This window comes from Heterocephalus glaber, unplaced genomic scaffold (assembly GCF_053883595.1).
Source record: "Heterocephalus glaber isolate CG9 unplaced genomic scaffold, H.glaber_assembly_v1.0 deba00001564, whole genome shotgun sequence".
Lineage (NCBI taxonomy): Eukaryota > Metazoa > Chordata > Mammalia > Rodentia > Bathyergidae > Heterocephalus > Heterocephalus glaber.
In genome coordinates, this window is record NW_028258351.1 from 12,766,962 (window position 1) to 12,781,986 (window position 15,025).

A 15,025-nucleotide genomic window follows, 5' to 3' on the forward strand; every position below is an offset into this window, starting at 1 on the left:
GGGCGGGGTCTCACCGCCACCGCCCCTGGGCCTCGCAGCTTCCCTGGGCTCCCCGGGTCGTCCTCCGTGGGCGGCGCGAGTAGCTGCCCCAGCGGAGCTTGGAGCGCCCGAGTCGGTTCCGAGTGCGCGGACGCCGCGCCCCGCACCAGGCGGGGCCCGGCAGTGGCGGGAAGGGCCGAGGCGCTCGGGGCTTCTGTTCCGTCACCGCGGACGCCTTCCCCTCCCCAGCCCCAGGCCAATGGGGCGGGTGAGGCGAAGGCAGAGAGAGCCAGGTAGGAGCTCGCGCTGGGGCCAGACCCCACCATGGAGGTGGGCGAGCCCTCGGGCCAGGCACTGCATCTCCCTGTGGGGAGAGCTACAGTGGGCTGGTGGGCTTGTGGCTGTCTGCCCGCCTGGCCTGTCTACTGAGCACTCTTGCTCTCGAATGCGGGTCTTGAATAACTGGCCTTTCTGCACTGCAGAAGTGGAAATCCCTGGGAAAGCATTAAACCCTGACCTGAGTGGGGCAGTTCTCTGTACTGCGATCCTGACTGTCTCTTGGCTTTTGCTCCACATACTGTCTAGAGTCTTGGTAACTATTTTGTTGTGGACGACTTGTCCTTATTAAAAAGTTCTTGGGCCAGATGCCCTGAACTTGAATGGAGTCTCATTTTTACTTAGTATGAATCCCATGGACCAGGGCCATAGTTTCAATATTATTTGCTTCTAACCTTGAAGAGAAGTTTTACTTTGCTTCGGTGTGTATCTTCCTTACCTAACGTGTGTGTGTGTTTAGAGTACCACTCATTCGTGCCTTCTACAATGGAAAGGCACTGTGGGTGTCTTCAAATCGCCAGTATGCAAAATGCTGACCCGTTCAAGGGCTTTGTCTGGAACACCTTACTCAGCCTCTCAGAACCACTATTTCGTCAACTGTGGAATGAGGAGGCTGAATTACAAACTCTTCGAGGCTCTTCCAGCTCTAAATTCTTACAATTCTATGGCCTCTGTAAAACAGCAGATAGCTTCTGCTAGATGCCAATAAATTACTTTAACATGGCAGTTACTGGTATGGAAATATAGAGAGTGAACAGAGCTTTTATTTGTTTCAACTTGTATGTAATTATTGAGTCTGAGAATGTTTATTAGGTTTAAAAGATAATTTTTCATCATCATCATTATTATTATTAATTAGGCTGTGATCTTTTTGGATGAAGACAGCTTTTAACATCTTCATACATGTTGCTAAGATGAGGGATTCAACCAACATTAAGGTAGCAGAAAGCCGAAAGAAAGTCTGAAATTTATCTACTTAGAGTGGCATCTTTTAACTCCCAAATTCACTAATATGGTGAAATGAAAACCATACTTCAGTTTGGTACCAAGGTGTCTGGCAAACAGGAGGCTTTCTGTATTTTCACATTTGCATGTAGACAAAGAACAGCTATCTGTAACTTTCCATTCTACCCAGAAAAGACATACCTTTCTTTGTTTTTTGGTGGGTTTTTTTTTTTTTTTTTTTTTGGTACCGGGGATCGAACTCGGGTCCTTGCGCTTGCGCAGCGGGTAGCGAAACCACTGAGCTAAATCCCCGGCCCAAAAACATACCTTTCTGCATTTCACTTTCTCTTCCCCACCCAGATGTCCTGGTCACTAGCTCCAGTTTTTCTAGAGTGACAAGTGGTTACAAGTCCTTGCTGCCTTCCCTTAGGAATTAGCGATATGCACCAGGTATGTAAACACTTCTAAGTGGTGGGCATAAATCTATCTCCCGTACAAGAAGTTGTGGCCCAGGGATGCAGCTCAGCGACAGCTCCTAAGGTATCTTTAAGAAATGGAAACAAAATAACAGATGTTTCAGTATAGAAATAGTAAAACCAGTGTCTAACATCACACTCAATGAAGTCACCAGCATGTTTAGGTTGAATCATCACACAGCCAACAAGAATAAACATGAACCTTGGCTTTTCGACTATCAAACCCTTGTAGGCAAATGATAAAGCCAAATCAAAAGCACCAAGGGGTGGGAGGCATCAAGCCTAAAATACACACACACTTTATATGTCCTTCAAAGGGTTTTTTTGATTTGTGGGGTTTTAGTTTGTTTTGTTGGTTTTTTGAGACAGAGTCTTGCTATGTAGTTGGGTCTGGCCTTGAACTCACTGTGTAGCGCTGGCTGGTCTTGAACTCAGAGTACCCTCCCATGTCATTCTTCTGAGTGCTGGCTCAGGATTGCAGGCATGTGTCACCATGTTCAGCTTGAAGGAATTCATAAATGCCCAGTTTGGGAGGACTGGGTTCTTCTGCCCCCGAGATAACGTGATCCTAATTTTTGGTCCCCTCTTTCTCATTACTTTAGGCCCCATTCTGGATACTATTGGGGAACAGGATACAGGGACTCTCCCTATGTCTGTTCCCTGGTTCCCCACCCTTAAATTGAAAATATTATCATCTACTTGCTAAATATTTGAGAATTCTCCAGTGAATACCATTAGCTACATGATATGAGCTTCTAATTTTGATCAAAGACATTCTCTTCTTCCCTAGGAAAATGCTTCTAGAAGAAAAATAATTGAGATTCACATACAGATGTCTTCATATTGAGTTCCAGAACTGAAAGAGAAGTTGGAGGTCTCCATCCATTCATCTACTTCACACATCCCAACAGAGAAAATGAAGACCTCTTCTGAAATGAAAGTTGTTTTGCTCAGGACCACATTTCATTTCTGCACAAGGGACAGTTGAAACAGAAGCAGAACAGGAAAGAGGACAAAAAAGAAATGAAGTGATAGGAAGAGAAACTGAAAGATACAGCACAAGAAGAACATCCATCAGAAAGAGAACAGTATAGATTTAGTTACAGATAATGAAAGGGCCAAGAGCCACCCTCAGTCACAGGAGAGTAGACGTAGAGATACAGGTCCTGCAAGCGGCATTCACAAAAACAAACAGGAGGAAGGATGGAACACACAGGGAAAAGTGGAATGAGGCATACGAAAAGAAAGAAAACAACAGTCTTTCACGGGACAGTATCCCTTTTAGGCTAGCACCAAGAAAAGCCATATTGCATTTAAAGAAATGTGGCACAGCCAGGCATAGTGGTGCATGCTTGTAATCCCAGCTACTTAGGACTCTGAGGCAGGAGGATCACAAGTTCAGCCAGGCATGGTGGCACATACCTGTAATCCTAGCATTTGGGAGACTAGGAGGATCCTGCGAGTGTGAGGCCAGCCTGAACTACGTAACAAGACCCTGTCTCAAAAACACAAAACAGATAAGCAGAAAGTAAAACTTAAGTTTGAGGCCAGCCCGGACAATTTAGTGAGACTATCGCAACATTCTCCTCTCCCGCATTAAATGGGGAGGGGGGAAGAAGGTATGGTGATGAATGCCTGTAATCCCGGCACTCAGAAGGCTGAGGCAGGAGGATCATCTCAAGTTTGATGGTAGCCTGGGCTACATAGTTCAAGGCCAGCCTAAACTACATAGTAAGACCCTGTCTCAAAAAAACAACCAACCAAATTCTACACATACATACATACATAAAAAACGATTCCTCCACCTGCCTCACAGCATAGCTGGGAGAACTAGGTGAGAATATTTTTAAAAATACGTATTAGGGGGCCGGGGATTTAGCTCGGGGATTCTGCCACCTGCCTTGCAATCACAAGGACCCAAGTTCAATCCTTGGTACCAAAAAAAAAAAAAAAAAAAATATATATATATATATATATATATATATATATAATATATATATATATATATTAAGGCTGGGAATTTAGCTCAGTGGTACTGTGCCTGCCTTGCAAGTGTAACGTCCTGAGTTTAATCCCCCAGACCAAAAAAAAAACATTAAACTACATGCTGCACATAAACAGTAGATTGTTGTTCTTTATCTTGGGGTCCTTGAAGCACAGTTCCCTGCTGTTAAACTTCTTAGTAGTGTCTATTAGATTGAAGATGCCCTAGTCTACAGCTTCCTCAGTTTTATCCTGGACAGTTTGCAAAAGCAAGCTATGAGCCTGAAAAGCACAGTCACACCCCAAGCACATGGTTTCTGCAAACAGTGAGCACAGCTGCACACCGCAGGGAAGTCTGCTCTTGTACACAATGATAATGGTCCATGTCAACAAAAACCATAATTTACACAACTGATTATTCAGGACTTGCCTTTGTATTGCCTTACATTTTTCAAAGTGCTTTCTGTACACATTTCTTTTGGGAATAAATGCAGAAGTCAGCTTGTTTGCAGAATCACACCTAAAAGCAAGCATTTCTAAACTCAGGTTTAAAAAATATTCAAGGACAACAAATCATTAAGATAATTACATTTGAAATGAGTTAAACAACAAATACTTGTAAACAATTTCAGCTGCCTTCCTAAATTATTAGACCAATATTTTTGTTTTTGTTTTGTTTTTTGGTACTGGGGATCAAATGTGGGACCTTGCAGTTTTGATGCAGGCAGCGTCACCACTGAGCTAAATCCCAGCCCCTAGACTGATATTTTTCAGGATGTTCATATCTCATAAATAATTCCATAAAAGACTTATTTTGCTTTCTCAAGTCCTATGACTTTTTTTTGGTTTTCTGACCATAAAAAATATATTAGAAAGTAAAATATGGCAACTATGGAAAACAATAATCACAAATAATACTCTCACTGAGAGATATTATTGTTACCATTTTCTAAAAAATTTTTAATTTTATTGGTACATTTCAGGTATACAATATAATGACATTCATTGGAAATTTGCCCTTTTACATAATCTCTCGGTTCTTATTTTTTTCCCATTCCCCTGTCCTCCCTTCAACCCCTCCATCCCTCCCTATTTACAAAGACTTTGTTTCTATTTTTTCATTTTCTCATATTAATTCCATTCTATTCTTTCCTTTCCCCTACCCCTCCCACTTCCCCTTCCCCTTTGCCCCTTTTCTTCCTATTTCACATTATCTATTATACCTTTTAGTCCTTATTTACACTTTCAGTTTCTCACACTAAAGAAACTATTCAGTATTGACATGTGTGTCCTATTTACTTTGCTTAAGAGTATCGCCTCAATGTGCATCCATTTAGTGATAAATGTCTCTAATTTCTTTTTTTTTTTTGGTACCAGGGATCGAACTTGGATCCTTGCGCTTGCACAGCAGGCGGCAAAACCACTGAGCTAAATCCCTGGCCCAAATTTCTCATTTTTTATGGCTGAGTAGTACTTCATTTTATTAAACACATTTTCTTTATCCAGTCTCCAGTTGATGGGCATTTGGGCTGCTTTCAGTTTTTAGCTGTTACAAACTGTGCTGCTATGAACATGGGTGCACATATATCACTATGGTATGATTCTTTTTATTCTTTGGGGAAGATACCTAGCAGGGGAATAGCTGGGTCAAATGGGACTTCCAGTCCTAGTTCTTTGTGGTATCTCCATACTGATTTCCACAGTGGTTGCACCAGTCTACACTCCCACCAGCAGTGGAGCAGTGTTCCTCTTTCCTCACAGCCCCACCAGCATTTGTTATTGGTTGATTTCATGATAACAGCCATTCTTTCTGGGGGGAGGTGGAATCTCAGCGTTGTTTTCATTTGCATCTCTCAAAGGACCAGTGATAATGAACATTTTTTCATATGTTTATTTGCTATATCTACTTTGTCTGAGAAATATCTGTTCATTTCAGATGCTCATTTTTGGATTGGGTCTTTAAATTTGGGAGGTCTGATTTTTTAAGATTCTTTATGGATTCTAGATAGTAGTCCTTTCAGGAACAGCAGATGAAAATTTTTTGTGGGTTGTCTCTTCACACTGTTGGTTGTTCCTCTGGCTGTGCAGAAGCTTTTTAATAAGAAGAGATCCCACTTGTTGATTGTTTATGCTAGTTCATGGGCAACTGAGGTTCTGTTCATGAAATCTTTTCGTACACCAATGTCTTCAAGACTTCTATCTAACCTCTGTTCCAGGTGGTTCAGCATTTCTGTATTAATATTTAGATCTTTAATCCATTTCAATTTTAGTTTAGTGCATGGTGAGAGATATAGGTCTAGTTTTAATCTTTGGCAAGTTGAAGCCCAATTTTTTCAGCATCGTTTATTAAAGAGGCTATCTTTCCTCCAGTGAGGGTGTTTGGCTCCATTGTCAAAGATGAGGTGACTGTGTCTCGAGTTGTTTCTGCATCTTCTAATTTGTTCCACTGGTCCTCAGGTCTGTTTCTTTGCCAGTACCATGCTGTTTTTATCACAGCAGCTTTGTAGTATAGTTTAAAGTTGGGCATTGTGATATCCCCTGCCATGTCTCTGTTGCCTAGGATTGTTTTTGCTATTCTGGGTCTCTTCTTGTTCCAAATGAATTTTTGGATTGTTTTCTCAAAGTCCATGAAGTATGTTGCTGGGATTTCAATTGGGATTGCATTGAATCTATATAGCAGTTTTGGAAGTATGGCCATTTTCACTATGTTGATCCTTCCTACCCAGAAGAAGGGGATGTCTTTCCATTTTCTGATATCATCTTCAATCTCTCTTTTCAGAGTCCTATAGTTTTCAGAGAAGAGATCTTTGATTTCTTTTGTTAGGTTGATTCCTAGGTATTTCAGTTTTTTGGATGCTATTGTGAAAGGAATTGTTTGCCCTATTTCTCTCTCAGTGAGTTCGTTGTTCGTGCAGAGGAAAGCTATTGATTTTTGTGCATTGACCTTGTATCCAGCTACTTTATTGAATTTGGTTATTAAGTCTAGAAGACGTTTGGTGGAGTTCTTGGGGTCTTCTATGTAGAGTATCATGTCATCTGCCAATAATGACAATTTGACTTCTTCATTTGCTATCTTTATTCCTTTTCTTTCTCTTGTCTAATTGCCATGTCTACTGTTTTCAAAGCTATTTTGAACATGAGTGTTGAGTGTTGCACCCAGCGAGAAAGAACCAACCAGAGACCGATATTAAATCCACACAGGAGTTTATTACCGGCCAGGACCCGAGCCGAGCATCGGACAGCCGAGCATCGGACTCGAGTCTCGACTGGGGGTTGACAAACATATTTTATACACCTTTGAGGCCAACAGTTGCTAGGCTCCCCCTATGGGATAGAACTAGTAAAGCAAGCAAAAGGTACAGAAGCAGAACGTCCTGCAGTTAGAACATTTGTGAAACAATAGTTGATTAATTATTGTTTCTAAGAGACTCTCTAAGGGAAGGAGGTTTCTAAGCTTCCTCCTTCTGAGTTCATCTAAAGGGCAGGCAGGTGAGTCAAGCAGCAATATGGAGTCTGTCTTGCTAACAAGGGTCCTTCATTGAGAGTGGACATCCTTGTCTTGTTCCTGATTTTAGTGTGAAGGATTTCAGTATTTGACCATTTAGTATGATATTAGCCATTGGTTTTTCATAGATGGCTTTTATCAGATTAAGGTAGAGAATGTCTATTCCAATTTTTTGTTGGGTTTTTTTTTATCATAAATGCGTGTTGGATTTTGTCAAATGCTTTTTCTGCATCTATTGAGATGATCATATGGTTTTTGTCCTTGGCTCTATTGATACAGTGTATTACATTTATTGATTTGTGTATGTTGAACCATCCCTGCATCCCTGGGATGAATCCCACTTGGTCAGCGTGTATGATCTTCTTGATGATCTTCTGCATTCTATTTGCCAGTATATTATTAAGGATTTTTGTATCTATGTTCATTAGTGAGATTGGCCTATAGTTCCCTTTTTTGGTTGGGTCTTTCTCTGCTTTGGGCATCATGGTGATACTTGTTTCCAGGAATGAATTTGGGAGTATTTCTTCCCTTTCAATTTCATTGAAGAGTTTAAACAGTAGTGGCAGTAGTTCCTCTCTAAATGTCTTGTAGAATTCAGCAGTGAAGCCATCAGGACCTGGGCTTTTCTTAGTTGGTAAGTTTTTAATTACATTTTCAATTTCATTTATTGATATTGGGTAGTTTAGAATTTTTAGGTCATCTTCGTTCAACTTTGGTAATTCATACTTATCTAGGAATCTGTCCATTTCATCTGTGTTTTCCATCTTATTCATGTATAGGTTCTCGAAGTAGGTATGATGATCCTCTGGATTTCTGCTGGGTCTGTTGTAATTTCACCCTTTTCATTCCTAATTGCATGGATTTGGCCCTTTTCTTTCCTTTTTCTGATAAGGTTGGCTAAGGGTTTGTCAATTTTGTTTATTCTTTCAAAGAACCAATTCTTAGCTTCATTGATTTTTTTTGTATAGTTCTCTCAGTCTCCATTGCATTGATTTCTGCTCTGATCTTTATAATTTCCTCCCTTGTATGAGCTTTGGGTTTGTCATGCTCTTCTTTTTCTGGAAGCTTGAGGTTCAGCATCAGGTTGTTTAATTGGGCTCGCTCTGTTTTCCTAATATTCCTAGTATTCACTGCTATGAATTTCCCTCATAAGACTGCTTTCATTGTGTCCCATAGATTCTGATATGTTGTATTTTCATTGTCACTTAATTGAAGGAACTGTGTGATTTCTTCTTTAATTTCCTCTGTGACTCATTGGTTATTCAGAAGTGTGCTGTTCAATTTCCATGTGTTTATGAAATTCTTGTGGTTTCTTTTGCTGTTGATCTCCAATTTCATCACACTATGGTCTGATAATATACAGGGAACAACTTCAATTCCTTTGCACTTACTTAAACTTGTTCTAGGAGCGAGTATGTGGTCTATTTTGGAGAATGACCCGTGTGCAGCTGAAAAGAATGTGTATTCTGATTTTGTGGGGTGGAAGACTCTGTAAACATCTGTTAAGTTCATTTGTTCAGGAGTTTGATTGAGTTCTAGTATTTCATTGCTTGTTTTTTGTCTAGTTGATCTATCTATTTCTGACAGTGGAGTATTGAAGTCCATCACTTCTATTGTATTAGTGCTTATATGATTTTTCATGTCTGTTAGTATTTGTTTTATCTAGCTGGGCGCACTAGTGTTTGGTGCATAGATATTTATGATTGTCATCTCTTCCTCTTGGATTGTTCCCTTTACAAGGACATAGTGTCCTTCTTTGTCTCTCTTAATCGGTGTTGGTTTGAAATCCACTTGATCTCCAAAGAGGATAGCTACTCCTGCTTTTTTTCAGGTTCCTGTCGCATGGAGTATTGTTTTCCACCCTTTAACTTTCAGGCTATGAGTTTCTTTTTGAATTAAGTGTGTTTCTTGTATGCAGCCTATTGTTGGATCTTATTTCTTGACCCATTCTGCCAGTGTATTTCTTTTGATTGGTGAGTTGAGAACATTAACATTGATGATTATAACTGAAACATATTGACTTGTCATTGCCATGACTTTTTCTTTTTTTTGGGTTCTCCCCCTTTACATTTAATTTCTTGTCATGCCAGATGGGTTCATTCTGCTTTGCTTCCTGGGGTTGTGATCCTCAATGTCTGTTCCTAGGATATTGTGCAAAATTCTTTGGAGTGCTGGTTTGGTATTCACGAAGTTCCTAAGGTGCTCTTTGTCATGAAAGTATCTTATTTCTCCATCCATTTTGAAAGATAGTTTTACAGGGTACATCAATCTTGGTTGGAGGCTGTTTTCCTTTAGGGCTTGGAATATGTCACTCCAAGCTCTTCTTGCCTTGAGGGTTTGTGTTGAAAGGTCTGCTGTGATTCTGATGGGCTTTCCTTTGTATGTGATTTGTTTCTTTTCTCTAACTGCTCATAGAATTTTGCTCTTCTCTTGGGTTTCTGGAATCTTAACAATTATATGCCTATGTGCAGATTTTTTTTGATCAAAGCTAGTTGGAGTCCTATATGCCTCACTTATCTGTATGTCAAGTTCTTTTTCCCTGCTTGGGAAGTTTTCTGCCATCACTTCTGCAGATAGTTTTTTTATGTCATCTGACTCTCTCTTGTTTCTTCATTGACTCCAGTCAGTCTTATGTTATTCTTCTTTGCATCATCTAGCAGCTGCTGAATTGATTTCTCATGGTCCCTTACTATTTTAAAGCAATTTTTCTTTTCCTGGTCACTAATTGCAATCTTATCTTCTATATGTGAAGTTCTGTCCTCACATTGGGTCACTCTGCTGTGTAAACTTTCAGTGGAGTTTTTAATCTCCTGGAAATCTGTTTGCATCTGTTTTATGGATTCCATTTGTTTTCTGTGTTGGGATTCCACATGTTCCTTAGCTCCTCTGTTTTTTTTTTTATCTGTGTCCTCTCTAGATTTATTAATCATGTCTTGCACTATGGGCACAATCTCTGCTGTTATCTGAGAAATTATTTCTGATTTCATTTTTTTCCAGATCCTCTTTCTTTCCCAGTTCAGGGAGCCCAAGTGTTTGTGTATCAGTGTTCCATCTCCTTTCCCTTTGGGGTTGCTTCAGGTGATCTGGGAGTCTGGTTTTGAGACTTGTTTAAGTGTCTTCTCATTTCAGTTGGTGGTGGGGGTATGTGTGCTGCTGGCACCCACGCAGCTCACCTCCTTGGTGCTTGGGGTGATGGTTCAGTGGCCCCGAAGATTCACCTCATCTGTGCTGGGGGCAGTTCTGTTCGTTGACATTGCAGGCTGTTGTACGGCAGCCTGGAAGGTTCACCTCAGTCTTGAATATCTTTAGGAGCAGTATATTTTCATCCACAATGCCTTGCTGGAGGCCATTCTTGGGAATGAAACTGAAGTATCTTCAAATCAGCCACATAGCTACGTTAACAGCACCCTTATAAGGTTAGTGGAGGATTCAGCCAGTCCACAGTCAGCTGGTTCCAAGGCAGGGTAGCAAGGAAGAGTAGCAGGAGAGAAGCAAAATAGTTCATGACCAATTTAAAAGGCCTTGAAATGGAGTTCCCACCGAATACATTTTCCTGAAGGTTCCTTGAGTCCTTTTTAGCACACCCTCTTGTGCACTGCCTGCCACAAAACAGGCCCCTCCTCAGAGCAAGGTCCTACTAACCAAGGGCCTGAAAGCCCACCCTTATAAAGATGTGGCGACGTCACCCCACTGTGTGTGCAAAAACCATTTTGTAAAATTTTTACAGTCCTCTTTTTCTTTTTTTTTCGTACCAAGGATCAAACTCAGGACCTTGCATACAGTCCTCTTTATTGTTATTTGTTATATATTTGAGGTGATGCCTTAATTTTGAGAATGAGTATTTCACCTACAATCATTTTCAGTGTTACTTGAAATTTCAAAAACTTCATTTTTTTTCAAACTTCATTTAAAATGGATCAGAAGTAATGACATTTGGATTATTATTATTTTATCTTTTACAGTGGGGAGAATAGGTTTTCACGTTTGTTCATAGACCAACATAGACAAGAACTTCTTTCCTGGTGATCTTAAAATTGAAAATATTCAAAGTCCCACCCTAATTAGGACTCAGTTTCTGTCTTTAAGCAATATAATATCTTTAGAAACCAAAGTGCCTATTTAAGTCCCATTTTTTCTTTATACAGTCTCAGCTCTATTAATCTGTTTAGTACAGATGTATTAAGTTGGGTACTTGGTATTTACTGAAGGAATAAGTGAAGAAAAAGCTATTGTTTGTAAAGCTAAGAGTATAGTGACTTTTACCATGAACAGCCAATTTCACCTCCAAGAGTTATTTCTGAAGATTGTAGGTAACAAGGGCCTAAGTTCGATCCCCTGTAAAAAAAAAAAAAAAAAAAAAAAAAGATTGTAGATAAAACCCAAAGTAGCCAGAAACTAAATGCAGAGAACATCAATTAGTTACAAAAACTTAAAAGACTTATTTGGGAAAGAATCTTCATTATAAATAGCAACAAAGACCTCGCCATCAAGCTTATTCTTTTATATATATGTATTTATTAGCACACATTTGCAGTATATAATGATTAAATTCATTGTGGAATATAGGTACATGTACATAACACTTCTCGATTCTTTTTTTCCCCTTCCCCAGCACCCCTGTTCCTGTTTTTTTTCTTGCCAGCATCAGATTTATTTACTGTATTTATTTTTTAAATCTTTATACAGTTTATTATGAACATAGATTAATAGCCAGGCTAATGGGCCAAAAAACAATTATAGTAAATCAAGGTACACTTTTGGATACATTGGTCATGCTGGATTACAATAACTTTTTTTTCTATTGTCTATCTTTTTATTTTGCACTTTATGTAATGAGCTTCTCATACAAAAGAAGCCATATGAAATTTAAGCTTATGTGTCTGATTTACTTCACCTAATATGGTCTCAAGGTGCATCCATTTTCCTACAAATGATTCAAGTTTATCCTTGCTAATGGGAGAAGAGTACTCCACTATGTATACATACCACATTTTCTTTTTTCTTTTTTCTGGTCCTGGAGATCGAACTCAAAACCTTGCACTTGCCAGGCAGGTGTTGGCGGCCCTGAGCTAAATCCCTAGCCCCCATGCCACATTTTCTTTATGCATTCATCTGGACATCTAGATCTATATGTCTTGATGGACATATAGGCAGCTTCCAAGATTTAGCTATTATGAATTGTGCTGCTATAAACATGAGTATTCATGTGTCACTATAATATGTTGTCTTGAACTTTGAACTCTTTCAGGAAGATACCTAGAAAGGGAATATCTGGGTCAAATGGAATTTCTATTTTTAGTTTTTGAGAATGCTCCATACTGATTTCCATAGTGGTTGTATCAGTTTATACTCTTACCAACAATGAGTCCCCACCCCCATCCCCACCCCAAGCCTCTCCAGCATTTGTTGTTATTTGATTACTTGAAGATAGTCATTCTTTCTGGAGTGAAAGGGAAGCTGAATGTTGTTTTAATTTGCATTTCTTGATCAGCCAGCAATGTTAAACAGTTTTTTCATGTATTCATTGACCATTTGTATTTCTTCATTTGAGAAGTGTCTATTAATTTTAGATGCCCTTTTTGATTGGCTCTTTAAATTTGGGGGGGTCTAATATTTTTGAGTTCTTTATACATGCTAGATATTAGTCTTTTGTCTAAGGAGTAGCTGGGGAAAAGAATTTTCCTATTCTGTAGGTTGTCTCTTCACTCTGTTGATAGTTTCCTTTACTGTGCAGAAGCTTTTTATTTTTTATTTTTATTTTTTAGAAATAAAAAACAAAACAAACACCTTTATTTTTGTTGAGTCCTTAATCATTCCATGACTTTTATCATGCATACTGTTCTTATGTTCTCTTACATCAAGTATATTCAAGAAAACTAAAACAAAACTTTTTTTTTGGTACCGGGGATCAAACTTGGGTCCTTGTGCTTGCGCAGCAGGCAGCGAAACCACTGAGGTAAATCCCCCAGCCCTAAAACAAAACTTTTAAGAATGAAAATCTGTACAACTGTATCTTCCCTCCCCCACAGAAATGTTGTCATTCTAAAGTGTTCAAAACAACTGCTAAATCATCATTTATAATTAAGCAATGGGCTAGGGATTAGCTCAGTGGTTCCAGCGCCTGCCTTGCAAGTGCAAGGTCCTGAGTTCGATCCCTGGTACCAAAAAAAAAAAAATTAAGCAAGTCTTCATATACTCTATATAGAACTTACATTCAGCACCCACCTTAATGATAAAATGAAGCACTGATGAAGGGACACTAGAAGCCTAGGCATAAAATACACAAACAAAAGGAGACTGCAGATCCCACTCCAGAAAGAATCCACCAAACACATTCACATTTATTTTCCTTTTTTTTTTTTTAAAGTAAATGACAAAGACCCAGTTTACCAGTTTTTATAAACCTAAGCTCCACATTACACATTTAAATAATTGTCAGAACTTTACTAAGTTGCTGACATCCATCTCCAACTAGAAAACATCCTTAAATTTGTATTGAACCAGAAATGTATTACCACAATGCATTAATATCTTTCATTACAAAAAACTGGAAAAAAATGGAAATGGAAATTATATCTGTGGAGGACTTGTCCTGGCAATGTTAGCTTCACAGCAGGCAGACACTTCTTGGCTCATGTTTCAAACACAAGGGAAAGCAGATTTACACTGATGTTAGAGTACAGTCTTGTCTTAGCGCTACTCCAGAGTCAAGGCTTACCTTGGATGACATTTAATAAAAAAGCTCAGTTGTTTTGTCACCTGCTGTGCAAGTGCAAGGACCCGAGTTCGATCCCTGGTACCAAAAATAAAAAGCAAAGTGCACAGAGATTATAACGATTTTAAAGACAAAAAAATTGTCCTACTGTGTGGTCCCAACAATAAACTCAAAAGTCTATGACAGAGGCTCTGATGAGCTGTTTAAAAATACTTTAGAGTAGGTACAGTTATACTGAAAGCTAAGTTCATTTAAAATCTTCAAGAAAAATGGTCCTGTTAATCTTCAAATGGTGTTTGTTATAGTTTAGCATTTCTGATAATTGTGTGCATTTAATTACTTGTTATCCAAGCATAGCAGCTGTTCCTTACCATTTATTATTAAGGACTTTAACTGTCCATCTTCTTCAGCTTCTACTCTTTCTTGACCACTCTCGACAATTATCTTTGTGGTGATTTTTCTACCATTAACGATTTTAGTATAAGTTGATATAGATTTGAAGTTACCCATCCCACTTTCGCCAAATTATGTGAATGAAAATGAAGTGAGGCTCCCATGACCTATGAATGAAGTAAATCCTATATCAAAAGGAGAAAATCTACCTCCAAAGGATAGAAATTCACTAAGGAAGAGCAAAAGGAGCCTGAACCATAGCTTCTGCTTCCTCAGGGATGCCTTTAGTTCCCAAAAAAGTCTTCAAATTGGTCTTCAAAGAAGTCAAGTGAAAATGGGTCCTTTCCACCAAAAAATTCCCTGAAGACATCACCTGGGTTCCGGAATGTGAAGCCAAACTCAAATGGACAGTCAAAATGACTTCCACCTCCTGCACCACCATTTAATCCTTCTTTGCCATATTTGTCATAGATATCCCATTTTTCAACATCTGCTAACACCTCAAAAGCCTAAGCCACTTGTTCGAATTTTCGCTCTGCTTCTTCTTATCCTCAGGATTTTTATCTGGATGCCACTTTAGTGCCAGTTTCCCTAATGCCTTCTTGATGTCCTCAGGGGAGGCATGTCTTTGCATGCCTAGAACTTCATAGTGATCCACCATGGTTTTTGTTGTTGTTGTTGTTGTTGTTGTTG

General features: G+C 39.2%; 1 long non-coding RNA gene and 1 pseudogene across 1 annotated transcript; one reads left to right on the forward strand and one right to left on the reverse strand.

Moving 5' to 3' along the window:
• Positions 1–59: 59 nt before the first annotated feature.
• On the forward strand, positions 60–3,854 carry LOC101710861 (uncharacterized). Its single transcript, XR_001184244.3, has 3 exons — positions 60–272; positions 1,621–1,710; positions 2,527–3,854. It is a non-coding gene; the product is annotated as an uncharacterized LOC101710861 (long non-coding RNA).
• A 10,421-nt stretch (positions 3,855–14,275) lies between these two features.
• On the reverse strand, positions 14,276–14,993 carry LOC101713526 (dnaJ homolog subfamily B member 6 pseudogene; annotated as a pseudogene).
• Positions 14,994–15,025: the final 32 nt, after the last annotated feature.